The sequence below is a fragment of the Suncus etruscus genome, chromosome 17, assembly GCF_024139225.1.
Source record: "Suncus etruscus isolate mSunEtr1 chromosome 17, mSunEtr1.pri.cur, whole genome shotgun sequence".
Lineage (NCBI taxonomy): Eukaryota > Metazoa > Chordata > Mammalia > Eulipotyphla > Soricidae > Suncus > Suncus etruscus.
The window spans coordinates 39,422,499-39,446,297 of record NC_064864.1 but is presented as its reverse complement, the minus strand read 5'-3'; the positions used below and the strand labels follow the sequence as shown (position 1 = coordinate 39,446,297).

At 40.7% G+C, this 23,799-nt stretch overlaps 1 protein-coding gene across 6 annotated transcripts in view; it reads left to right on the top strand.

The window, feature by feature from the left end:
• The window catches only part of SORBS1 (sorbin and SH3 domain containing 1), a 255,471-nt gene that overhangs the window by 57,309 nt on the left and 174,363 nt on the right, over nucleotides 1–23,799 (top strand). For all 6 annotated transcript variants that reach the window (XM_049790807.1, XM_049790806.1, XM_049790808.1 and 3 more), the window contains exon 2: nucleotides 15,671–15,759. The gene's annotated coding sequence lies outside the window, so the exon portion shown is untranslated. The remainder of the gene's footprint in view (nucleotides 1–15,670; nucleotides 15,760–23,799) is intronic.

Below are 23,799 nucleotides of genomic sequence, written 5' to 3'. Positions count from 1 at the left end.
GAATATGAGGGCAAGGAACAGCAAAAACAAGATTTAAGTACTTTCCTTCTTTCTCTACACTTTTGTACCTTTTCTCTTTACTCTCTGTCCTCTTCAATGGATTCTTTACACATCAAGACTTTGGCTTCATATCATCTTCACACCCCAACCAATTCTTCTGTGTTTGAACCTCACATTTGAAATGGAGGTAAGGACCACCATTTTTGAGCTCCTTCTCTATCCTTATGGACCCAGATTGGAAGGAAGTCATTTGTTCCCAAGTGTCTGATAAAAAAATCTGGGTCTTTTGTCACAGGAAAATTATTGTGATAATTGCTTATGTTTATGCTGCTGACATTGTGTTAAGCACTTATATGTTGTCTGTTTGATTCTTCATTACTGAAGTATAGGAACTGTTATTCTTATAGTCCCTGGGATCCCTATTCTACAGATGAGAAAACCAGAGCAGTGGAATGTCTGTTAACTTGGGAGCATGGACATGCTTTAGAAAGAGATCGGATCTGCATAAAATTTCAGTTGAACCAGAGTTTTTCAGTTCTACAGAACAAGCTTCTACCTACATGCTTTAATGAGGGACTATATGGGAGAAAAGGTGGCTGCCAGCCTCCACATTCTGCTCAGCAAGGCTGCTATTGGCTCCCCTTTTTCTAAACCTCTATCATCCTCTTAGACCAGTTGGGTGCATCTCTGTGGGGTTTCTGAGTGCCTGAGCTCTGCAGGCATTCCACACAGTTATCTAATTGGCATTTAGTGGAAGATGAGTCAGACCATCTGAGCAACTCTTCTTGTTCTACCCCCTTCAAGCTGTGTGACATGGATCCATTTAGATTTGCTGAGCCTACCATCTGCAAACTAGGGAGAATGGACTCTGGCTACTTTGGGATGGTCTGGGTCTCCCCACTGTGGGAGGAGGACACTGTTCTTCATCTGTCTTTACTGTGGCTCATCAGCAGAAGGTTTTATTCAAGCACACTGACACATTGTTCTATCCTGAAGGTTAATTGGTCCAGAAATGGATGTGGTGGCTGACATTAAAAGCTGCAATGAATGTTTTCAGATGGCTATAATCTGTGATCACAAAGACTTTGGAATAGACTGTATTCCTCTTCACTGTCTTTCTAGTTGCCCTTGGCTTATCCAACCTCCTCTATCCCATAAGGTACCCTTAAATTCATTGAGCCCTAATGTGTTAGTGCTAGAAGGAAAATCTGGTCACCAATGGCTAGTCCTTTGATTTTTCAGGAGTAGACATAGACTCGGAGAGGTGCAGGAACTTGCCTGAGGACAGTCAATCTACGGCCAAGCCAATAGTAAATTAGCATTCTTCCAGCTGAGCCAAGGCATCCCTTTCTCTCTTCTCTTTCCTTCCTTTTTTGTTAGACATACACTTCCTCAGTTTTTACCTTATTGGGCTCTTCTTGCTTCTTTAAAAATAGAGACTGTGGGCTGGGAAGCTAGTCAAAGGGCTGGAGAGTATGCCTGGTATCTGGAGTCCTTGAGTTTGATTCCTGGCACTGCATGGTCCCCCAGATTATCAGCAAGATGGCCCCCACTGCTGCTGGGCTTGAACAGTACTGGACTCTATTATTGGGATGACCCGGGTTCCCTAAGCACCACTTGGGAGAAACCCCTGCCCCCACCAAATATCTTTGAAGAAAAGAAAGTAGTGGTGTCTGGGTCATTTTAATCACATTTTTCTCCTCCTCCCCCATTCTCCCACACTGCCACAATGTGTGGAAATGAATGAAGCAACAAAATTATTTGTATAAGAAGAGCTATCCTTTAGGGCTGGAGAGATAGCATGGAGGTAAGGCATTTGCCTTGCATGCAGAAGGTCGATGGTTTGAATCCCGGCATCCCATATAGTCCCCTGAGCTTACCAGGAGCAATTTCGGAGCATAGAGTCATGAGTAACCCCTGAGCGCTGCCAGGTGTGACCCAAAAACCAAAAAACCAAAAAAAAAAAAAAAAAAAAAAAAAGAGCTATCCTTTATGGTGCAAGGATTCAGTTCCACACTTCCAGATCATCGTCCCATACATGGTAAATTTTCACAGCACCAGGCAGAATGTCTGCTGTAGAAAGAAAACTCAGATTTACCCTTCTCCATATACTACGATATCCTATGAAAGTAGTTTGGACTAACTCCTGGCAATGTATTGAGGACACTTTTGTAACCCAAGGTGCCATAGTTTATTAATGATTGTGCCAGGGCTGTCTATCCAGCAGAGCACTAACTTGAAAGAAAGAGTCTATTCTGGAGCTGCTGGGTTGATCAGAACATTTAGTACTACTAGCATTAACATATCACTCACTTCCCTGACCACATGCTAGGTGAGTTTTCCTGGGCTTTTTCTTCCTCATTTGGAAGAGACTTCTATGGTTTGTAACTCAGCTTTCTCACTGCTCTTCTCTAAAGGGAACTTTCTCTTGGTTCACTCAGCTCTTAGACCTTTCTCCTATTTAGTCAGGGCAATGAGTAGAGGCTGATTTGTGTGTGTGCATGTAAGACCTTGGCTGTATTTGTGTCCGGAACCCAGCCCTCGTGTGAGGGAGGGAGTATGGAGACTATGCAAAAGGAGAGAGGAGTTGTGAGTGAGAGTCTGGGGGAGTGTGAAGAGGAGAGAAGCCCTACGAGGGGAATATCAGGTCTGTGTACAGGAAACCAAGATTTTAAAACTAGCAACATTTAAATTTTTGTAATGTTCAGACTTGATAGCCTCGGTTGCATTAAACATTGACTTGCTTGGCTGCTGAGAAGATGTTGAGTTGGATGGAGAGTCAGCAATGTTTGCACCACACTGATTTCTTCTCTCTGGGGTGCAGAGGCTAATTGTTGGGGAACAAACTGTACAAAGCAGACTTGAAGGGGATGATCTGATCTTGGGGATATCGATTGTGATGGAGATGTTGGGGCCCTGGGTTGATGTGCTAGGCTTAGTTTATAATTTGACCCACTATAGTTTGACTCTGACCCACTCCCAGACTGTTTTCCTACATTAAAGAGAAAGAAAAATGTCAGGTTCTATGCTCATTCATATTCCTGCCCCCCCCCAGGGTAAAATATTGAAGCAGCTTGGTCTTAGTGTGAAAATGTAGCAGATTATTCTCGATTCATTTTTCTCTCAAGATGAAATTTGCCTTATGAAGGAGGCAAAGGTTGAATTTCTTGGCCAGATTTAACTGACAATAATGTTTTTTGGTGAAGGATAACATTTTTGTTAACTAAGAAATTGTTCATTTATACTGATTGGAGATAAAGTGGCTTAGCTCAGGCAGGCTTTTTACAGAGAGGGAACAGTGTCTGTTTGATTTAGATAAAGAAAGTGTTTTTCTCCTTCCAGCTGCCTCCTGGGGTTGAATTTAGTGTGTGCCCCTGCCTGCCCATCATTCTTCCTCAGTAAAGGTGGCTGTTGCTAGTGGCTGAAGCCCTGGGATAAAGGAGCTGCTGGAACTTGAGGGTCTGTAGTCCCAGCCCTTTCCCATTGGCTCATTAAGACATTAGGAGAAATACTATCAAAACTGAAAGGGTTGGCAAGTCTCGGGGTGTTTTAGGTACCAGGCAAGGGCAGACACAGGACCTGGCAGGGTCCTCTCACATTGGTATAGATGAATGAATATAGCCTTTGTAGTCCAAATGCTAAGCTATTGGCACCTTGAAAAATCTTCCCTCTGTTTTGATCCTCTTAGGGGCTCTATGAGAGGACAAAGAGTGCCAGCTGCCTGTTGGTATTGGAAACCAGACCAACAATGTCCAGACCAGTCCTTTTCTACCTGGCTTTCAGAGGCTTGGGAAAATAGGAAAGCTGCTGGGGAAAATGCTGTTTCGTTTGTGGCATTGCAATGGCCAATCTTCGCTGGCCACAGCTGTCTGGTTAAGAATGGCTTAGGTGACTGGGCTGGGGAGTTCCTCAGGCAGCCCTGATGGTGTTGGTTCTAATTCTTCAGTTGTGCCATGTTTCTCAGAGGGACTCCTAGGTTAGGGACATCAGAATGTACTGCCACCTTAGCGATTAGTATGTGTTCCTGGGCCCAAGTGGATGGGGTCATCATCAGTGAGGCCTTGGGGGTCTCCAGGGAACTCTTTAGTGCCCTGAGAAATGTGGGCCCATGTGACATGTGCAGATATGGGTTTGTTTGCCTGGGTTTGTGGCCAGTGAATCAGATGCAAGGGGAGCCTAACTTCCAATCTTATAGCCTCAGGGAAGTTGCAGAAGGAGGGCAGGAAGTGTGTAGGCGCTGAGTTGTTTTCATCTTCACCCCATTCAGTGCTTTGTGCCAGAGTTGGCATATGTGGACAGAAATCCAACATCACAGACTGACTACTTGCTCCGGATCAGGCAGTGAACAAAGATCAGGTTTGACCAAAGCCCTTTATTTTTCCCATTAATCTCCAAGCTGGAATGAGTGTCTCTTGGAGTGTGGCTGTGCAAAGAAATAAGATGAGAACCACATAGGCAGCGTAAAGGTATCTAGTAGCCACATGAAGAAGGTAAAAAGAAGTAAGTGAGCACTAAGAATAGATCATCAGATTTAATCACATACAATTAAAGTTCCTGAGTGAAAGAAACCAAAATGAAAAAGGCAGATGATGGGGCTGGAGAGATAGCATGGAGGTAGGGCGTTTGCCTTGCATGCAGAAGGACAGTGGTTCAAATCCAGGCATCCCATATGGTCCCTTGAGCCTGCAAGGAGCAATTTCTGAGCTTAGAGCCAGGAGTAATCCCTGAGCACTGCTGGGTATGACCCCAAAACAAAAACAAAACAAGGCAGATGAGAAAAGAAATACTTCTGTAAATAATTTTAGAAAAAAAAACACAAAACAAAACAAAGGAGTAATGATTTAATTCTGTGAGAAATAAAGAAACAGCAGTAAAAAAGAAGTGAAATGAATTTTGGATGTATTTTCTTTATTTACTATTATCCAAAATGTTATCATGTCAATATAAAAAAAATTGGACTATTTTACATTCACCCCTCCCCTTCAGAATTATCCCCTACTCTCAGTCCATATTGGAAGGGCACAGTGGCCTTATTGATGAATTGCTACCATTGAGGACAGTACAGCTCTAGCATTTTTTTCCTGGAGAGGTGTATCCCGGTGGCTGCCAATACTAAGTAAGGGTGCCCAGAGGTCACAAAGTTCTATGTTGTCTGAGAAGAGACTTTTTGAATCAGCACTGGCAGTCTGCAGAGTGTCATCTGAGAAGACTAATGTCAAAGTCTCTCATGGTGCAGTGTCCAGCTGTTTCTCTACAGCCTGATGGGAACAACTGTACTGAGACTTTAACTGTACTGGGACTTTGCCCCTGACTCTTGCCACGGGCATTCGCTTTGAGCACATTCTTGAGGGGCTGAAGTGGTTTTTCAGAGGTAAAAGTGGACAGTACATGCCCTCTCCTACTAAACAGTATTGCCCTTTCCAAGAACGCAAGAAATCTTGCTTATTTATCTGGATGTGATTGTGCATAAGGGGTGGAACCTTCCCTTTTGGCGGCTAAGAGCAGGATCCTGTGTTTTCAGGAAAGGTGAAACTAAAGCCCCAAAATAATCAGGGGAGAATGGGATACTGTGTACTCAAGCTGTGCTCTTTTCCTGTGGTTTAATTATAAAGTCAATTTGCTGACTTGGAATAAGAACTTTAGCTTTCAAGAGTTCTGAGTCCAAAAAGAAAAAAAAAAAAGAGTTCTAAGTCCAGGTATCCAAACTTCAGATGCCTCAAAGGTCAGGGAGGGTGGGAGATGTTTAGTGAGGTTTGTAGAATGTTCTTTACCTACACAGAAATACTGGGACCAGCCTATTTTTCTGGAATTATCAAGGCCCTTTTGCTCTTTCATTTTCCTGCTGAAAAAAGCACTTCAGCCCCTCAAGAATCTGTGACCCCTTTGGGTCCCCACTTTTCCATCTTTATTCTCATATAATAATATTTTTATTTAAAGACAGTCAGGTAAACTAACCATATTAACCATTTTATTTTTTAAACTTCTTCATTTTTTTAAATATTTTTGATTCTGTAGTTATATTACTTTTTTTTTTTTTTTTGTAGTTTTGGGCTACACCTGGAAGTGTTAAGGAGTTACTCTTGGCTCTATGCCCAGAAATTTCTTTTGTTAGAGTCAGGGGACCATATGGGATGTTAGGCATCAAATCTGGCCAGCCACATGCAAGGCAAATGCCTTACCCACTGTATTATTGCATCAGCCTCATGATAATACCCTAAATAATGATTTGTAATGCACACAATTCCAGCATCATACCTATCACTAGGTAGTACCATTTAAAGGCTATATGTGGAGCGGAAAAATAGCACAGTGGTAGGGCATTTGCCTTGCATGCAGCCAATCCCGGATGGACAGTGATTCGAATCCCAACATCCACGTGGTCCCCATGCCTGCTAGGAGCGATTTCTGAGCACAGAGCCAGGAGTAACCCCTGAGTGCTGCCAGGTGTGACCCCAAAACAAAAACAAACAAACAAACAAAAAAGGTATATGTGACTGTTAGCATGTTCAGTTTTTTGCAACTAGCTTAACTATTTCTAGAACGTTTTCATCACCTTAAAAGGAAACCTTATGCATCCTAGTGTTCACATCAATCAAAATATATTTTTTTCTTTCTAGATTCATCTATTAGGGAAAATTCACATCAGTGGGGTCATGCCACAGATCATCTAATATCTGATCTGATAGTCTTTTCATTTCACTTGGGGCCAGGGGGAAACAGTATGTTCATAAAGTGATCCATTGGTAGATGGCCTAGTCTGGAGTTGAACTCAAAACCAGTTACTCTTTGTACCATGTCTTTCTGCCTCTCACATTTAGGTTTTCAGTTTGAGAACGATAATAAAAATACCATACCAACACTGCTTAAAGCTTTGGCCATTCTCGATGTAATAAGTTCTTCCTTTGATGGTGATTTCCTTTTGGTTGGCTTTTAGTAAACATAGTTAGTAAATAGAATGCTTTTGTTGTTTGAGCCGAGTATTCAAGCTCTTTAAGGAATCACCGAAGGCCTGGGAATTGTAGAAGAGACAGCAGACAATTTAGTTGAGCCTATATTTTCTGAGGAGCTACTGTACTGTGAGACAGGCCCTGCACCAATAGAGATGAATTGGATTAGCTCACACTATTAAGGGACAGCTATTTGGGGGAAAATGAATATCACAATATTGAATTACATGTTATGATTGTGGTGTAGAAAGCTGGACGTGAGGACCAGACCATGGGGAATATCAGTGTAGCTTGAGGACTGATGGTTACTATTAATAGGTACCAATACAACAGAAGGAAAGTGCTGTCAACTTATTGGGAATTGAGAGGGACAATATGGAGGTATTGGAGATGTAGGTGGAAGGATGGGCTTAGATCAGTTTTTTGTTTTGTTTTGTTTTCAGGCTACACCCAGCTCTCAGGGGTTACTCCTGGCTTTGCGCTTAGAAATTGTTCCTGGCAGGCTCGAGGGACCTTATGGGAAGCCAGAGATCAAACCCGAATCCATCCTGGGTCAGCCATGTGAAAGGCAAATGCCCTATTACTGTGCTATCACTTGAGGACTTTGGTCAGCAATTCTCATGGACCTCTTGAGTTTTTTCAAGCTGAGGGTGGCTGAATGGAAGCCATAATTGAGCATTAAGTCTCCAGGTGAGTGCTCAAGTCTGATCAGTGGGAGTATAGTATGGGATCTGCAGTTGTAGAAACAGTATCAAATAGTGACCTGACAAAGAAGGATCGAGGCAAGAAATAGAAGCCAGGAGACCACTCCTGAGGCCATATCAGATGAAGCCATGTCATGGGCTATATGTGGAGAGTCTCAGCCACCAGTCTACCTTTACCTCCTCACTTGCCCAGTCAGATGTGATTTATTGAGCACTTGCTTTTATGTCAGTAATTATGGTGGTGTGGGTTTCAGCAATGAACAAGTCATACAAGATTTTTTCTCCTTAGAGGGATCATGGCTAAATTAGATAATTACAGATTGTGACTATTAGAGGAGTGGTTTATGCTAGTGGAGTACAGTTGGTCGGGTCTGGCATCAGTCAAGTGATGACATTTGATATGATCTCTCAGTGGTTAGGAGACCCCAGCCATGGCAAGAAAAGGAGCAATCTCTGCAGGCAGAGACATGAGCAAGTGCAAAGACTTGGGGAAAGCAACCTCTGTCCTCTTGCAGGGGCTACCTTGGCCTTTGTCAGGATTTTTCTGAAGGGTTTGGGGGGAACCCAAATAGAATCTTTTCTTGTATTAGAGGGAGGGAGGGAGGGAGGTAAGGAGGGAGGAAAGGAACTATTAATTTGGGGAGGAAGAATTCCATATTTCAGTGGAAGAAAAACTATGAAGTCACTATGAATCATTTAAAGTAGGTGTATGTTTGTTTAAAGGGGAGCTAAAATTATTTTGCTATTTTTCAACTAATTTTATTCTGCTTTATGGGCTTTGTGTCATTCAGAGAACTTGGAAACATTCATTCTCCCTCTTACTGAATCTGTGGAGTAGGCTGGGAACTTTATAAAGTTCCCCAACATTTGTCAATGGGTGTGAAATGAGGAGAACTAGGCAGGTGTGGGGTATGAGGGCATTTGGGAAGTGGGGCTTCTCTTGGCATCAAGCTTCTTAGAAGTCTTTAGGATCTGCCAGCTGCTTCACCAATTGGATAACGATTCCCCCTTTACCCCGGGAAATAGTGAAGTTCTTTTCTAAAAAGGGAGTTTACTGTTCAAGAAAGGGAGTTTACTTTACACATATTAGAAAGTCATCTTTTTTTTTTTTTTTTTTTTGGCCACACCCGGCAGTGCTCAGGGGTTACTCCTGGCTGTCTGCTCAGAAATAGCTCCTGGCAGGCACGGGGGACCATATGGGACACCGGGATTCGAACCAACCACCTTTGGAAAGTCATCTTTCTAATAAAATAAAGTAATAATGCTATATTATTTTTGATAAGACATAATATGAAAAGGAAGTGAGATCATTATTCTGGTTATTCTTGTTAGACTCATGGCCCGTGAGGGTTTTTTTCTTTGGACTGTCTGTGTTTGTTGATAGAGGAGTTAGAGTTTGTTCAGGGAGGAGAAGAGGGTATCTCATGAGCTCAGGAAGCAGGCTGGGTCTTGGATTCAGGACAAGGAGAGAGGGGCCAAGTGTTGAGAGGCCAGATTGCTAAGCAGTCAGGTTTAGTTGTCATCTCTGTGAAAGGCTCTGCGCAGAGGTCAACCATCAGAAGAGAAACAGCAACAAGGCAAGTGGCATGGACAGGATCTGTCAACATGCCCAGGTGGAGTTAGGGCAAACCAAGCAGCAGAGGTCAGGACAAGAAGATATGAAAAGAATTCCTGGCAATGGTCAGTAACCCAGAGGAAGTTTATAGGAATACAAAGGCAGTAAGAATTTGAAATATTGTATTGCTATGCCACTTAAATGGAATTTCTGCCATACAGAAACTGGTATTCTCAGAGAGAGCAGCTACTGAGGGAAAAGGCTGAGAAAGGCTTGGGATATATTCTACTGAGACCTGGGGTTGTACATCTTGACAGTTTTTTTTCTCCCCTTATTATCTTATAACCTTTTCCATCCTAGCTTTGAGTTAGATTGGTGAGTCTGGCCTTTGGAGTCCATCTGGACTTAGTCTAATACAGTACTAGACTAGCCATCAGAGCAGAGTTCTTCCTGCTTAGTTAATTTTGTGCTTCCTAGATATTAAATGCTAATGGCAAGACTGAATAGTTGGAGAACAGGTTAACTTGATTTTACTTTTTAGTAAGAAAGACAATGTAATTTGGGGTATAGTTTGGAGGCATTTTATTGGGACACTGTTATTAGCTAGTCAAATAAAACTTAAAAACAAACCAGAAAGCAGGATAAATGATGACTGGGTCCTTGTGTGATAAGACTAGATAGAAAGTAATGTAAAACCAGTGATTGTGTAGTGAAGAAGAGACGCATTGTGCTGCGAGACTATGTAACTCAAGGGATGCATATAGATCTGAACTGATGCTTGGTAGGAATGAAAGTTGGTTAGATGACTTCCACAGTATACAGTACCTTTCCGTATTCTTGGATTAAGAATGCAGATGAGGAGAGTAATTATATAAAGTTATTATGGTTTGGATCCAACCTCATGCTTTCTTATTTGGGGCAAAGATACAATAAAAAAATAATAAAAGATTTTCCTAAAACTTGAGGTTCATCAGACAGTCCGCCATTAGTACTTTGAGCTCTCAGACTTTTTCCTCATTCATGCTTTTCCAAACTCAAATAGCTCAAGTGGAGGATCCTTAGGTTAAAGGGGTAGTTGAGAGTCTCCTTGTTTGATTGAAGGACACTGAGTTGCTGTTGAGCCTTGTCATCAGGAAGGCTGTGCTTGGGTTTCTCTGGTGCGAGTTGTTTGATTGTCACCTGATGACATTTGAGAAGAGATTTCTGTAGCCAGGTTATTCAGGGTATCAACTTTATAGGTTTGTCTTCTTTGTAATGCAAAGCTTTTACTTTGTCCTTTTTGGCTTGTGATTGTACAGGCTATTACTTGACCACAAAGTGAAAATCTTCAAGAGAAGCTCTCAACTCGATTGGCAGGTTTCTAGACATTACATTGATTTGCAGTGCTCTGCTCTATGGTGGGCAGTAAGGACCCAAATCACAGTGCCCTGGAGAGATATTCCTCGAGAGCTCCTCAATGGATTCCAGGCCCTATATGTACTCAGCATTTGCTGCTCTGACAATTCTGCTGCTTTATTAGAATATTTGGCACCAGTCCATGGGATATAGCAGACTGGAGGCAAAGAGGGAGGCCCCTTGACTTACTGAGTTGTTGTCTGGGCTGCTAATATGCTAGGACTTTTTGGTTTTTTTTTTTGGGGGGGGCATACTCAGCAGTGCTCAGGGGTTATCCTGGGAGGCTCAGGGAACAATATGGTTTGTTAGGGATTGAATCTGGATTGACTGTGTGCAGGTCAAATGCTCTATTCACTGTGCTATCCCTCTGGCCCCTAACATGCTGTTTTTATAACTATTGCTTTGTAGTATACATTAAAGTTGGGGAAAGTAATGCCTCCCATATTCCTTTTCCCTAGGAGTACTTTAGCTATTCGAGGGTGTTTATTGTTCCAGATGAACTTCAGAAGTGTTTGATCCACTTCTTTGAAGAATGTCATGGGTGTCTTTAGAAGGATCACATTAAATCTGTATAATGCTTTGGGGAGTATTGCCATCTTAATGATGTTATTCCTGCCAATCCATGAGCAGGGTATGTGTTTCCATTTCCATGTGTCCTCTCTTATTTCTTGGAGCAGGGCTTTATAGTTTTCTTTGTATAGGTCCTTCACGTCTTTGGTCAAGTTGACTCCAATATATTTGAGTTTGTGTGGCACTAATGTGAATGGGATTGCCTTCTTAACGTCCATTCCTATCATTATTGGTGTATAAAAAGGCCATTGATTTCTGTGCATTAATTTTGTTGCCTGCCACCTTGCTATATGAATCTATTGTTTCTAGAAGCTTTTTGGTAGTCTCTAGGATTTTCTAAGTAGAGTTTCATGACATCTGCAAACAATGAGAGTTTGACTTCTTCCTTTCCTATCTGGATTCCCTTGATATCTTTTTCTTGCCTGATCGCTATAGCAAGTACTTCCAGTACTATGTTGAAGAGGAGTGGTGAAAGCAGACAGCCTTGTCTTGTACCAGAATTTTGAGGAAAGACTTTTAATTTTTCTCTATTGAGAGTAATATTTGCTATTGGCTTGTGGTAGATGGCTTTAACTAGATTGAGAAAGGTTCCTTTCATTCCCATCTTGCTGAGAGTTTTGATCAAGAATGGGTGTTGGACCTTATCAAATGCTTTCTCTGCGTCTATTGATATGATCATGTGATTTTTATTTTTCTTGTTGATGTGGTGTATGATGTTGATAGATTTATGGATGTTAAACCATCCTTGCATTCCTGGGATGAAACCTACTTGGTTATAATGTATGATCTTCTTGATTATGCATTGGATCCTATTTGCCAGGATTTTTTTGAAGATCTTTGCATCTGCATCCATCAGGGATATTGGTCTGTAATTTTCTTTTTTGGCAGCGTCTCTTTCTGGTTTTGGTATCAAGGTGATGTTGGCTTCATAAAAGCTGTTTGGGAGTGTTCCTGTTTTTTTTTCAATTTCATGGAAGAGCCTGGCTAGGATTGGTAGTAGCTTCTCTTGAAAGGTTTGAAAGAATTCATTAGAAAATCCATCTGGGCCTGGGCTTTTCTTTTTAGGCAGACATTTGATTACAGTTTCAATTTCCTCCATAGTGATGGGGGTGTTTAGATATGCTACATCCTCCTTACTTAACTGTGGAAGGTTATAAGTGTCCAAGAATTTATCCATTTCTTTTAGGTTCTCATGTTTATTAGCTTAAAGTTTCTCAAAGTAGTCTCTCATTACCCTTTGGATCTCTGCAATATCTGTTGTGATCTCCCCCTTTTCATTTCTAATATGGGTTATCAAGTTTTTCTCTCTCTCTTTCTTTGTGAATTTTAACAATTTATTTACACTCAAAAGGAATTAAGGTGTCAGAACAGTGGCGCAAGCGGTAGGGCGTTTGCCTGCACGTTCTAACCTAGGACGGACCTCGGTTTGATTCCCCGGCGTCCCATATGGTCTCTCAAGCCAGGAGCCATTTCTGAGCGTATAGCCAGGAGTGAACCCTAAGCATCATCCGGTGTGGCACAAAACAAAAAAATAAAAAAAAGTAATTAAGTAGTAAATATAATGTTATTTGGGGAGTAAACATTCTAAAACATTACATATTAATGTCTAGACATAAAGGTTCTAAACATTTTATGTTACTTTTTTTTTTTTTTTTTTAGTTTTTGGGTCACACCCGGCAGTGCTCAGGGGTTACTCCTGGCTGTCTGCTCAGAAATAGCTCCTGGCAGGTAGGGGGGACCATATGGGATACCCGGATTCGAACCAACCACCTTTGGTCCTGGATCGGCTGCTTGCAAGGCAAACGCCACTGTACTATCTCTTCGGGCCCTTATGTTACTTCTTAAAGCTTTTGCCAATATACTTCAGTATCTGGACATCAGAATTATCTGAACAATACCTAAGCCTCAAAAACAGATTTTGCTCTGAATGGGTCAGTGATCCAGGGATTCTCCTATCCCTCTTTCAACTCAATGGATTCCTCCCACCTCCGGTTTTCTAGATGATTTAAATTTTAGCTAGATTCAGAGAAGATCTTCCATTCTTCATTTTGTTCTCTGGTATTGGCTTTAATTTCTGAACCTTAATAATGGTACATATTTTGGTCTTTTTCTTCTTTCCTCTTCTTATTTTTATTTTCCAAACCACTCCCACTTCTCATTTTTTTTCCACAAAAGGTTTGTCTTTAGAAATATTATTCCCCCCCCCCCCAGCTTGCTTCAGCATAGATCAAGGCTGGTGACTTATTTCTTTCCTATTCTTGGAGAAAAGAGCTCTACATCAGGGGTCTCAAATTCAATTCACCTGGGGGCCGCAGGAGACAAAGTCGGGGTGATCCTTGAGTGCAAAGTCAGTCGTAAGCCTTGAACATTGGGGGGTGTGACCCAAACAACTAAAACAAAACAAAACAAAAAAATTCTTCTAGGGCAGGACCACAAAATGTTGTATGGAAAACGGCCAGTGGGCTGCGAGTTTGAGACCCCTGCTCTACATGGATGGTCAGTTATTTGGGGGGCATTTTCTCCAGAACTTCCTGCTTACAGCTTGAATGTTTATCTGGTTCTGGCTATTTTTGCCAGTCCAGTTCTCCTTTGCCAGATCTAACCTGGGTTAGAGTTATTTATTGTTGTTTTGTTTGTTTGTGTGTTTTGGGCCACATCTGGTGGTTGCTCAGGGGTTACTCCTGTCTCTGCATTCAGAAATCGCTCATGTCTCGGGGGACCATATGGGATGCCGGGGATCGAGCCCATATCCTTCCTGGGTCAGCTATGTACAAAGCAAATGCCCTACCGTTGTGCTTCCACTCCGGCCCCAAAGAACGTGATCTTTTAGTTAGTTTGTTTTTGGGTTACTCTTGGCTCTGTGCTCAGAACTCGCTCTTGACATGCTTCGGGATTGAACGTGGGTCGACTGTGTGCAAAGCAAATACAAGCTATTATCCTAGCTTGTCCATTGTTTTTTAAATTCTTTTTTGAGTGTTTGGGTCTGTCATTTACTTAGAACTAAGTCTTGTTTATTTTTATGTCTTCATCACCTCACACACTGTCTAGCATGTAACAGTGTTCAGTAAATATCTGAGTGAGTGAATCAATACATTCTTTTAGGGGATGATATAAATAACTCCCACCAACATTTTATTTGTTGAATACTGTTCATTTATTATAGTCTAGTAGTATCTCATACATAAATTTGTTTATAACCTTGCATTCAAGATGTATATTGAAAAGTACTTTTTTAGCACAAAGAATAAATAGTTTGGGGATTAACTGAACACTCTGGAAGTGGTAGATGCATAGTATTGTGAGAATTTTTTTTCTTTTTCTTTTTTTTTTTTTTTTGTTGTTTTTTTTTTTTTTGGTTTTTGGGCCACACCCGGCAGTGCTCAGGGGTTACTCCTGGCTGTCTGCTCAGAAATAGCTCCTGGCAGGCACGGGGGACCATATGGGACACCGGGATTCGAACCAACTACCTTAAGTCCTGGATCGGCTGCTTGCGAGGCAAACGCCGCTGTGCTATCTCTCCGGGCCCGAGAATATTTTTTTTATACTTTGAACCATAACATTATTGAAAACAAATCTTCAGAATGTAATTCTTTTTCATATTCTTTGACAAATAAAGTACAAGCATTTTAGTACAAAGTGGGTAGGATATGTCTACTCTATTTTCTTGGCTGTAGTTTTTTTAAAGCTGTGTATGTATGTATATTTATGAATTTTTTTTACTTCAGTTTTTTCTTAAAGCTCTGTATGTATGTTTATTTATGAAAAAAAATTTTTGCTTTATAGTGAAATACATTGGGATATAGTGAGAATTGCCTATTACCAGTCAAACTCTTAAGAGTGAACTCTGCGTCTAACTGTGGGAATGGCCACGTTGGTTTCTGCTCATACTCGTAAATGGAAATACATCTTTTCAGGGGGCTGCAGCATTTATAGATGTAAGGTTGTAGATTACTGAAGTTGCAGTATTTACAGTGTTTATCTTGGCTAATACTCTCCTCTTTCTTTTGATTTTCTGCTTTCATTATGCTGACGGGTGGAAGGAAATACTTCTGTATCACAGTGCTTGTGTTGTGCTCGCCATAGCTCTTACCTGGGTTCAGCAAGTAGGGAGTGATGGGTCTGGGTTTTTATGATATTCTGATTTTTTACAGTCTGCTTAACTTTTTCTAAACTTATCCTGTAAATCGATATAATATGCTTACAGGTTAGAGATGAACTAATGGATACTTTGTTTTCCCTCTTAGAAAGGATCTCTAAAGCTCCTTTCTCCACAAGATATATTGATTCTGATGGGGACTGTTTCAGTTAATAAAACTGAAGATTCTTACTGTACTCACTCAGGGAAGTTAGGGGAGAAAGGGATTGGAGAAAGAAGAGGAACATATGAGGGCTTGAAGCCTAAATAGGGTGCCTGACAATCCATGTTTAAATGCCCTCTGGGGGAAAGGCTGCTTGGTGCAGATACTCATACCAGATGTTTTGTCTGTTGGTCATCACAGGAGTGGGCATTTATCGGAAAAGCTGGGTAAGCCAGCCCTTTATCCAGAGCTCCAGGACCAATGCCGCTTTCCATTACCTTGAACTACTGGTGAGTACATGTTATTTTACTTCTACTGTTGTGAAGGGAAATTCTTCCAGGGAACTCATTTGCAGAGATCCTCAATGTCCTTTCTGTTATAGAAGGAGGATCAGTGGGTTGGGCTAATGCACATCTGGGTTCTGGTACCTGCTTGATTTCTGCTGTGAATTCATAGTGCAACAATATGACCTCTCTGGACTCCAGACAGAGAAATTATATGAGGCCTTTCCTGCTAACATTGTGAGAATGTTATTGGACTCTGAGGTACAGTTCAGATCAGTTCTAAGCCTGCAGATCAATTAAAAGGCACAAATATGCTGTAAACATAGCTGTCAATATTTATGGAAGCATCCAGAAAGTGTTTCTGTGGTAAATTTGCATTTTCTTTTCTTTCCATATTATTTGCAGCTGCCTTGTTGTTGTTGCTTTTTTTTTTTTTTTCTGTCCCTGAAAGCTGGCTTAACTAACTTTCGCAATTCTTTTTATTTGAGTTCAGATAGTTTCACAGTTAACAGATGGTCTTCTGCTTTTGAAATTTTATTTCTCCTCATTACAAGTAAATGTCTTGTCCCTGTAGCATTTGAAAATAGGTCCCTAAGAGCAGGTTGCCCATGCAGAATGGAGACTTTACCCAGACCCCATGTCAGATTGATGTTGAGGTTTTTGTGAGCTGTGGAGGGGAAGAACCACTATATGCTAAGAAGCAGGAGGGCTTATGCCCATGCCAAATTAGTTGAAAGAACCTGGTTATTTGCTGAGTGCCTGGTCAGCTTTCACCATATGATGCTTCAGTAACCCAAGTAAACAAATTGCAGTTGCCAGACTGCTTGGGAGCATGAAGGGTGCTGAGTGTTGGGATGGGAAAGAAGAATAGTCAGGACAGGGTAGGAAACTCAACTCAGACATGAGAGATTGACAGTATAGATTGCCTTGGAACATAGTGGAATTGGCTCTCTTGCTGTAGTTTCATCTGATTGGTAAGAAGAGCTCTGTGGTGGGAATCCTCAGGAGGCAGATGTACTCACTCAAGGGGTGGACACTTGACCCAACCCATCAGGATATACTAATAATACTATCTCTGAACCAAGGCTTTCTCTGAACACTAGAGATAAAGCAATAGTCACATGGCAGACTGTGCCCTTTTCTCTCTGGAGCTCTAACTTGAGTGGGGTTATGAATAAGAAGGTGAACTCCTCAAGGGAAGGATCTTTGCTTATCTCATTTATTACTGTACCCCAACATAAAGATGAAAACTTCACACAAAACAGGATGGGTGCTCACAAATACTGTTTGATGAATGAAGTTAATACCTGCATAGTGTCAGGTAGTTGTAAGTGCTGTAGAAACAAATGCAAGGGGTAGGAAGAAGAACTCTTTTTGAGAGAAGTCAGAAAAGCTCTCTATAATTATGTGAGAGGTTGAGGAAAGAATAATGTGAGAGGTTGAGGAAAAAATTATGTGAGAGGTTCAGGAAAGAAGAGGAGAGCATGATAGAGAAAGAGAAAGACAGATATATGTAAGATGAATGCAGACATCTGGAAGAAGCAGTGAAATATGTTTAGGTAGAAGGAACAGCCAATAAGAAAAGGCTTTGATATTGCTGAACTTCATATGATAGAGGAACAGGACCATGGCCTGTCTGGGCTGGCCTTGAGCTGGTGGTAGTTAGGGGAGGGTGAATAATATTAAGTAAATCAGTAGTTGATGGAAGCTAAATCTTTTAAGTCATGATAAGGAGTTTGGATTTTACTTCACATATGATGTTTACTGTTGGACAAGTTGGAATAAAATTTGATATAAATTAGAGTCTTTTTTGTACTTTAATGATTTCTCTTGCTATCAGATGGGTACTAGACTTGGAGGCAAGAACAGAGTCAATATAACTTACAGAAGAACTGTATAGTGGTCTAGGCAAGATACATGCTCATGTCTTGGATTAGCATGATGATTCTCTAGTGATGTGAAGCTCTTAAATGTAGCATATATTTCGAAGATGATACCTGCTGTGAAGTGTGAATGATCAAAAAGTGTAGTGTTTTTTTGGATGGTAAATGACTTTGCTGTTAACTGAAATAAAGAATGAATGAAATGAATGAAATAATGAAATAAAGAATGAAGAAAGAGGTTTGGGGATTCTTTGAGTACATTAAGTTTGAGAAACCCATTTGATATTTTTGCTGAGTTGTAGTGTTGGCTTAGGCTAGATATGCTGGCTTTGAGAGTCATCAGGCTGTGGAAGATACTCAAATCACTGAGACTGGAATAAGATTACTTAGAAAGGAGGGATGAGTAGAGAAGGAAGAAAAGAAGAGGATCTTTTTACCCATATAAAATTCCCCAAAGTTGACATTGGTGAGGGGAAAGGGGGTGTTCTTTACATGACTGAAGCCCAACCACAATCATGTTTGTAATCAAGGTGTTTAAAAAAAGATATTAATTTAAAAAGATAAAATTCCCCCAAATTTTTATATGTAATCCAAAAACTTTTAAGTTTTAATTAAGACACATGTTAATGAACATGCACTAAATCTATGTAATGCAGATACAAATCATTCAACTGAGATAATATAATGTAAAAGTAGTAATAAAGCCTTGTCTTGTGTATTTAAAAAGTGAAATGTTGTGATTCCGCCAAATTAAGGAAATTGATTTTAGAATTGTCTAATTTTGGTCTGTTGGGTGAATTATAAGCTATACTTATGAATTTGGCACATGGCTATGCCTTTGGCTGGCAAGCAGAATAGTCTGAAGGACAATGTCAATAGTCCATGCATGACACTATTCTGTATGTGCGTTCTAGGACCTTTCATCCATTAATTTTGTTGACTGTGAAGTTTAATTCATTATTAATACCTTTCATGTTTTCTATTCTTAATCATTTAGAAGTTCAGGAGATGATTTAGTGGCCCGTAAGTGAAAAACACTATGTGAACATCAACTTGTTTTGCAATAAAAGATGTGGTGAAATTTTTTAAAGAGCTTTGTGGCAAGAATCCTTTAAAGACCAGATAAACGCCTTGATTTGCAGGACCTTGATTTAGGAGATATTTAGAATATTCCAGGGTACATGTTGTAAAGCTGCAACCATGTACTGTTAATGTTTGTAGTAGATGTTGCCTTTCTGGTACTGCCTGCACTCTTCGGCCACCACTGACTTGTGAGAAAATTACTTCTGAATGTTCTACTGTTTGTGGTTTCTACTATTAAATGTTGCTGATCCATCTGTATTGGATTTATACATTTCCCAGACACATTATGCTGCTGAGCTTCCTGCTTATATTCCCTGAGCTCCTTAGTTTTTCCATTTTTAAGTTACTGGTGCATTTATTTATTAAAAATTTGTTTCCATCTACTTAAAAAAATTGTGTCCACTCATCCTACTTTTTTATTCTTCAGAGAAGTTGGGAGAGACACCACTACAGGCAAAACCAATTCTTACAGAGAATATTGCTTGGTTTTTTTTTTTTTATTTGTCCCCTTACAGTGCTTAGGAGACCATATGCTATGGGCTGCCAAGGACTGACACCAGGTTGACTGCATGCAAGGCAAACACCTTACCTGCTCTAGACTCTGAGAATATTGGTGTTAAAAAACCTTTTTTTAGAAAAATTAAGTGACATTTCCAGTTGCACTCATTTCTGGGTTGTGAAATAAGTGATAGTAACCCATAGTATGAGAATAATACCCAAAGACAATAGAAATGTTGGGTGGAAAGTGCAGTGAAGATAGAGAAAGGACCATTATGACAATAATAGTTGTAAATGATCACTCTGGACAAAATTTGGGAATTGGAAGGAATTAAACTGATATGCATGTTACCCCATCAGAAATAGTATTGCAAACCACAGTGCCTAAAAGAGAAAAAGGGGGAAAATGAGAGAAAAAAAGAGAGAGAAGAGGGAGAGAGAGAGAGAGTGTGAGAAAGAGAAGAAAAGTGGCTTCCATATGGGCAGACTTAGGGGTAGGGGTGGGCTGAAGGTGACTGGAAAGGAACACTGGTGAAATATTGTATGATCAGAGCTCACCTATCAACAACTTTTAAGGTGATTTCAAGGTGATTTAATTTAAAAAAATTAAATGACATTTTCAATAGTGTTACTGTTTTGGGAGGAGTTTGTTTTGACCATATCCAGTGTTGCTTAGACACTGGCTCAGTACTTAGGGGTTGGAAGCCACTTCTAATGGTGCTTTGCAAGGGACTATGTAGTGTTGGGGTAGAGCTATGGAACCCAGACCTGAATGTAAAGCATATGCTCTATCTTTTTGAACCATCTTCCCAGTTCCAATAACATCAATATTTATGGTTTTAGTATACAGTTACTACGCCTCTATGGCCAACAGAGTGACTTTGAACTTCCACTTCTTTCCTTACATTGCATCTAATTTTAGCCTTTCCTTTACCACATCCCCTCTACCTCCCCAAATTAGTAACCTCAATTCTCTTGTTCCAAAGTATATGGTTTTTTATTTGTTTTATATTGGGGCATGAAGTGCCCAGGGGCTACTCATAGCTCAGTGGTGATGGTCATGGGGTCAGAACTTAAATGCTACTACTTCTTTTGCGATGTGGGCACACCTAGCTTTTCTTAGGGGCTACTCCTGGCTCTTTGCTACTTCTGGTGGAACAGTGCTGGGGGTTGAGGATGGTGAACCATCTGCAGTTCTTACTGTTGGTTTACAAGACTTTGTCTTAAAAGTGCAATTTTACATCTCTTCAGGATGTTTATTGCTATACCAATGTTGAGCATTTCTTAAGTCTTGTAATTCCCAGGCCTCAGAGACATTCCCTGCTTTCCTTCATAGCTACTAACTCAGTGCCTTGGGGGAAGGGAACCTCTTCTGATCTTGAACTTAACATTCTACCCCTCTCTGACTGCCCTGGACATCTCTCAACTTACTTTCCTCAGAGCCTATTGAGTATCTTCAAGATTTTGTTCTTAGGAAACATTTTCACTTTTGTTGCATACTTGTGTTTTCTTCCCCCCAGGCTTTTTGTGGAAGTGATGAAAGCTTGAGAAGGCAGTGCAATTTTGGAGAATTGTGTGATAAGCAGCTTGTAAAACATGTTTTTTTTTCAACCCTTGGGGAATAGGCAGCCCTTGCTTGCCTTAAAAAAAGTGTACCAGTTTATTACAAAGCATATTGTAAAATGGACAGGTAAAGAGACACATGAACAAGATCTGGAAGGGTCTGAAATACAGGAGCTTTTGTCCTGGTGAAATTGAGGTACACCCATCTTTCAGCACATGAATGTACTCTCTAACCTAGTAGTTTGTCAGATCTCATTGTTGAAGAGTCTGTATAGAGTGCAATCTATCTACTCTTCTTGCCTTCCTCAAGGTTGCGGGTAGGACTGAAAGTTCCAACTTTATCTTGTGACCTTCTTGTGACCAGGCCCATCCTGAAGCTAGCTCGAGGGTGCACACTAAGTCATTTCATTAGCATAAATTTAGGAGTGCCCAAGGGGGTTTCTTATGCAGCTCTGTTCATAAAGAGCAAATTATGGAAACTACTTGAGTGTCCAAGAACAGATGAGTAGATAAAGATACTATGGTACATCTAATGATGGAATACTGTGCAAACATGAGGAAAAATGAAGTCATGAAATTTGCTTATTAATAGACATGGAGACTATGATTTTTACTTGTGTGATTAGACACTTGCATTTGAGGGAATATACTTTTCATGGAAACTCAGAAGCATCTCAGCTCTAGAAAAATCAGCATGATTGTACAGTATTTTTATATCTATAACAAAAAAACAAAGGTTTCTGTGGAAATGAAGATTTGGGTAGAATGTACTGACAATTGATATCAACTCTAGTTTTCATTGTTTTCTCACAGAATGGAATTAAGAATTAAGAAAAATAAGGAGGCCAGAGAGAAAGCACAGTGGTAGGGTGTTTGCCTTGCATGTGGCTTACCTAGGATGGACCTGGGTTCAATTCCCAGCATCGCATATGGCCTGCCAGGAGCAATTTCTGAGCACAGAGCCAGAAGTAACCTCTGAATGACACTGAGTGTGACCCCAAAACAACAACAAAAAGAATTAAGAAAATGTTTAGAGGGTCCAGAGAGAGAGAGAGCACAGCAGTAGGGCATTTGCCGTGTGCGTGGACGACCCAGGATGGAACTGGGTTCAATCTCCAGCATCCCATATGGTCCCCCAAGCCTGCCAGGAGCAATTTCTGACTGCAGAGCTAGGAGTAACCCCTGAGTGCCACCGGGTGTGGCCCCAAAACAAAAACAAAAATAAAAGGAGAGAGAATGGGATTCTTCAGAGGGGGGAAGCCTAGAGTACTCATCTCCGGTTGAGATATGAACCAATATTTAGAGTAGAGAACCTCACCAGAAAGGGAAGGAAAGGAATAATATATCTCAGGTAGAGATGGGCAACTTACCAGGTTGGAAAATGTACCAATCTTCAGTTTTGTTTTTGTTTTTATTTTTCGGAAAAAAGGCAGGATTTAGAACAGTGCCTCAGTTGTTGTGTGATTAGAGCCCTTTGCATGAGAGGAGAAGCCTTGTAGGGAGGCCTTGGTTGTTGTCAGAAGGACACTTACCCTATCTGTCCTTTTATCTTTTTTTTTTTTTTGGGTCACACCCGAGAGTGCCCAGGGGTTACTCCTGGCTTTACGCTCAGAAATCACTCCAGATAGGCTCGAGGGACCATATGGGATACCCGGTTTGAACCAGGTCCTTCTGCATGCAAAGCAAACATCTTACCTCCATGCTATCTCCCCGGTCCCACTTTTATCCTTCTTTAACTTACCACACCCCCACTATATCACCTTTAAGAAGAATACAAGTACTGTTTAGATTTAAATGATCAAGAGAACTTTGAATTTTTTCAGTACTTTGTAGATGTGTAGCTGTCATGGTTACTGCTTGTTAACAGTACAATTAAATTCAGGGGATCTAACCCATGTTCTTTCTTCATGTGGTCTTTTACCAATTGAACTATATTTTAGCCCACAGCTCTACTACATTATCATTTCCAGAAGGTGATATTCTCCCTTCCAGTTAATATACCTGCTCTAGTCACATGGACCCATCATTATAAATGGCAGGTAGTTTCTGAAGGCATCTGCTGGGGGACAGGCATTAGAGAAAAATAGATAGCTATATGCTAGGAACCTAATTGCATCCAATATTTATAATTGTCTTGGGCCCGGAGAGATAGCACAGCGGTGTTTGCCTTGCAGGCAGCCAATCCAGGATCTAAGGTGGTTGGTTCAAATCCCGGTGTCCCATATGGTCCCCTGTGCCTGCCAGGAGCTATTTCTGAGCAGACAGCCAGGAGTAACCCCTGAGCATCACCGGGTGTGGCCCAAAAACCAAAAAAAAAAAAAAAAAAAATAGTCTCTACATGAACCCTAAAGATAGACTTTCTTTTCTGTGAATTTGCTGGTGTGTGTGTGTGTGTGTGTGTATGTGTGTGTGTGTGTGTGTGTGTGTGTGTGTGTTTTGAAAAACTTTCAATGGAAATAGCAGCACTATTACCTTTTTTTTGTTTTGTTTTGTTTTTTTTTTACATACATGATTGTATTTTTTGTTTTCTAATGGTTACTTTAGTTTTTTTTCCCCCACCTTTTCTATAATTTCTTTCATTCCCTCTTTCCTCATTTGTGGACAAGGAAAAGTCAGTTAGAAGGGCATGTAGCTTTAAAAATAGATATAGAGAGAGTAACTTTCAATTTTCTAAGTAAATCTGTGTTTCTAAATGTTGAATTTGCTCCTGGAGTTAATCACATGTGTAGGCTTTTGGTTCTATCTGGAAGATTGCAAATTGGCTGCCCACAAAACACAGCCATTTTTTTAAAACCTGTAAAGTGGTCAGTATTTTAAAAACCAGAACATGTCAGAGAGATTGATCTCTAGCTACTATTGACAGAATATCTTGCAGTATTGACTCTTCTTGCTTGCAACAGCACAGGCTGGTATAGGATGATAGCTGGCTCCTCAATGAGTTCATGAGCCCAGTTCCTTGCGTTCCCAGAGTAAACCTAGTGATTGTCCGTGTCTGTCTCTTGTAATGGCAGGCATAAAG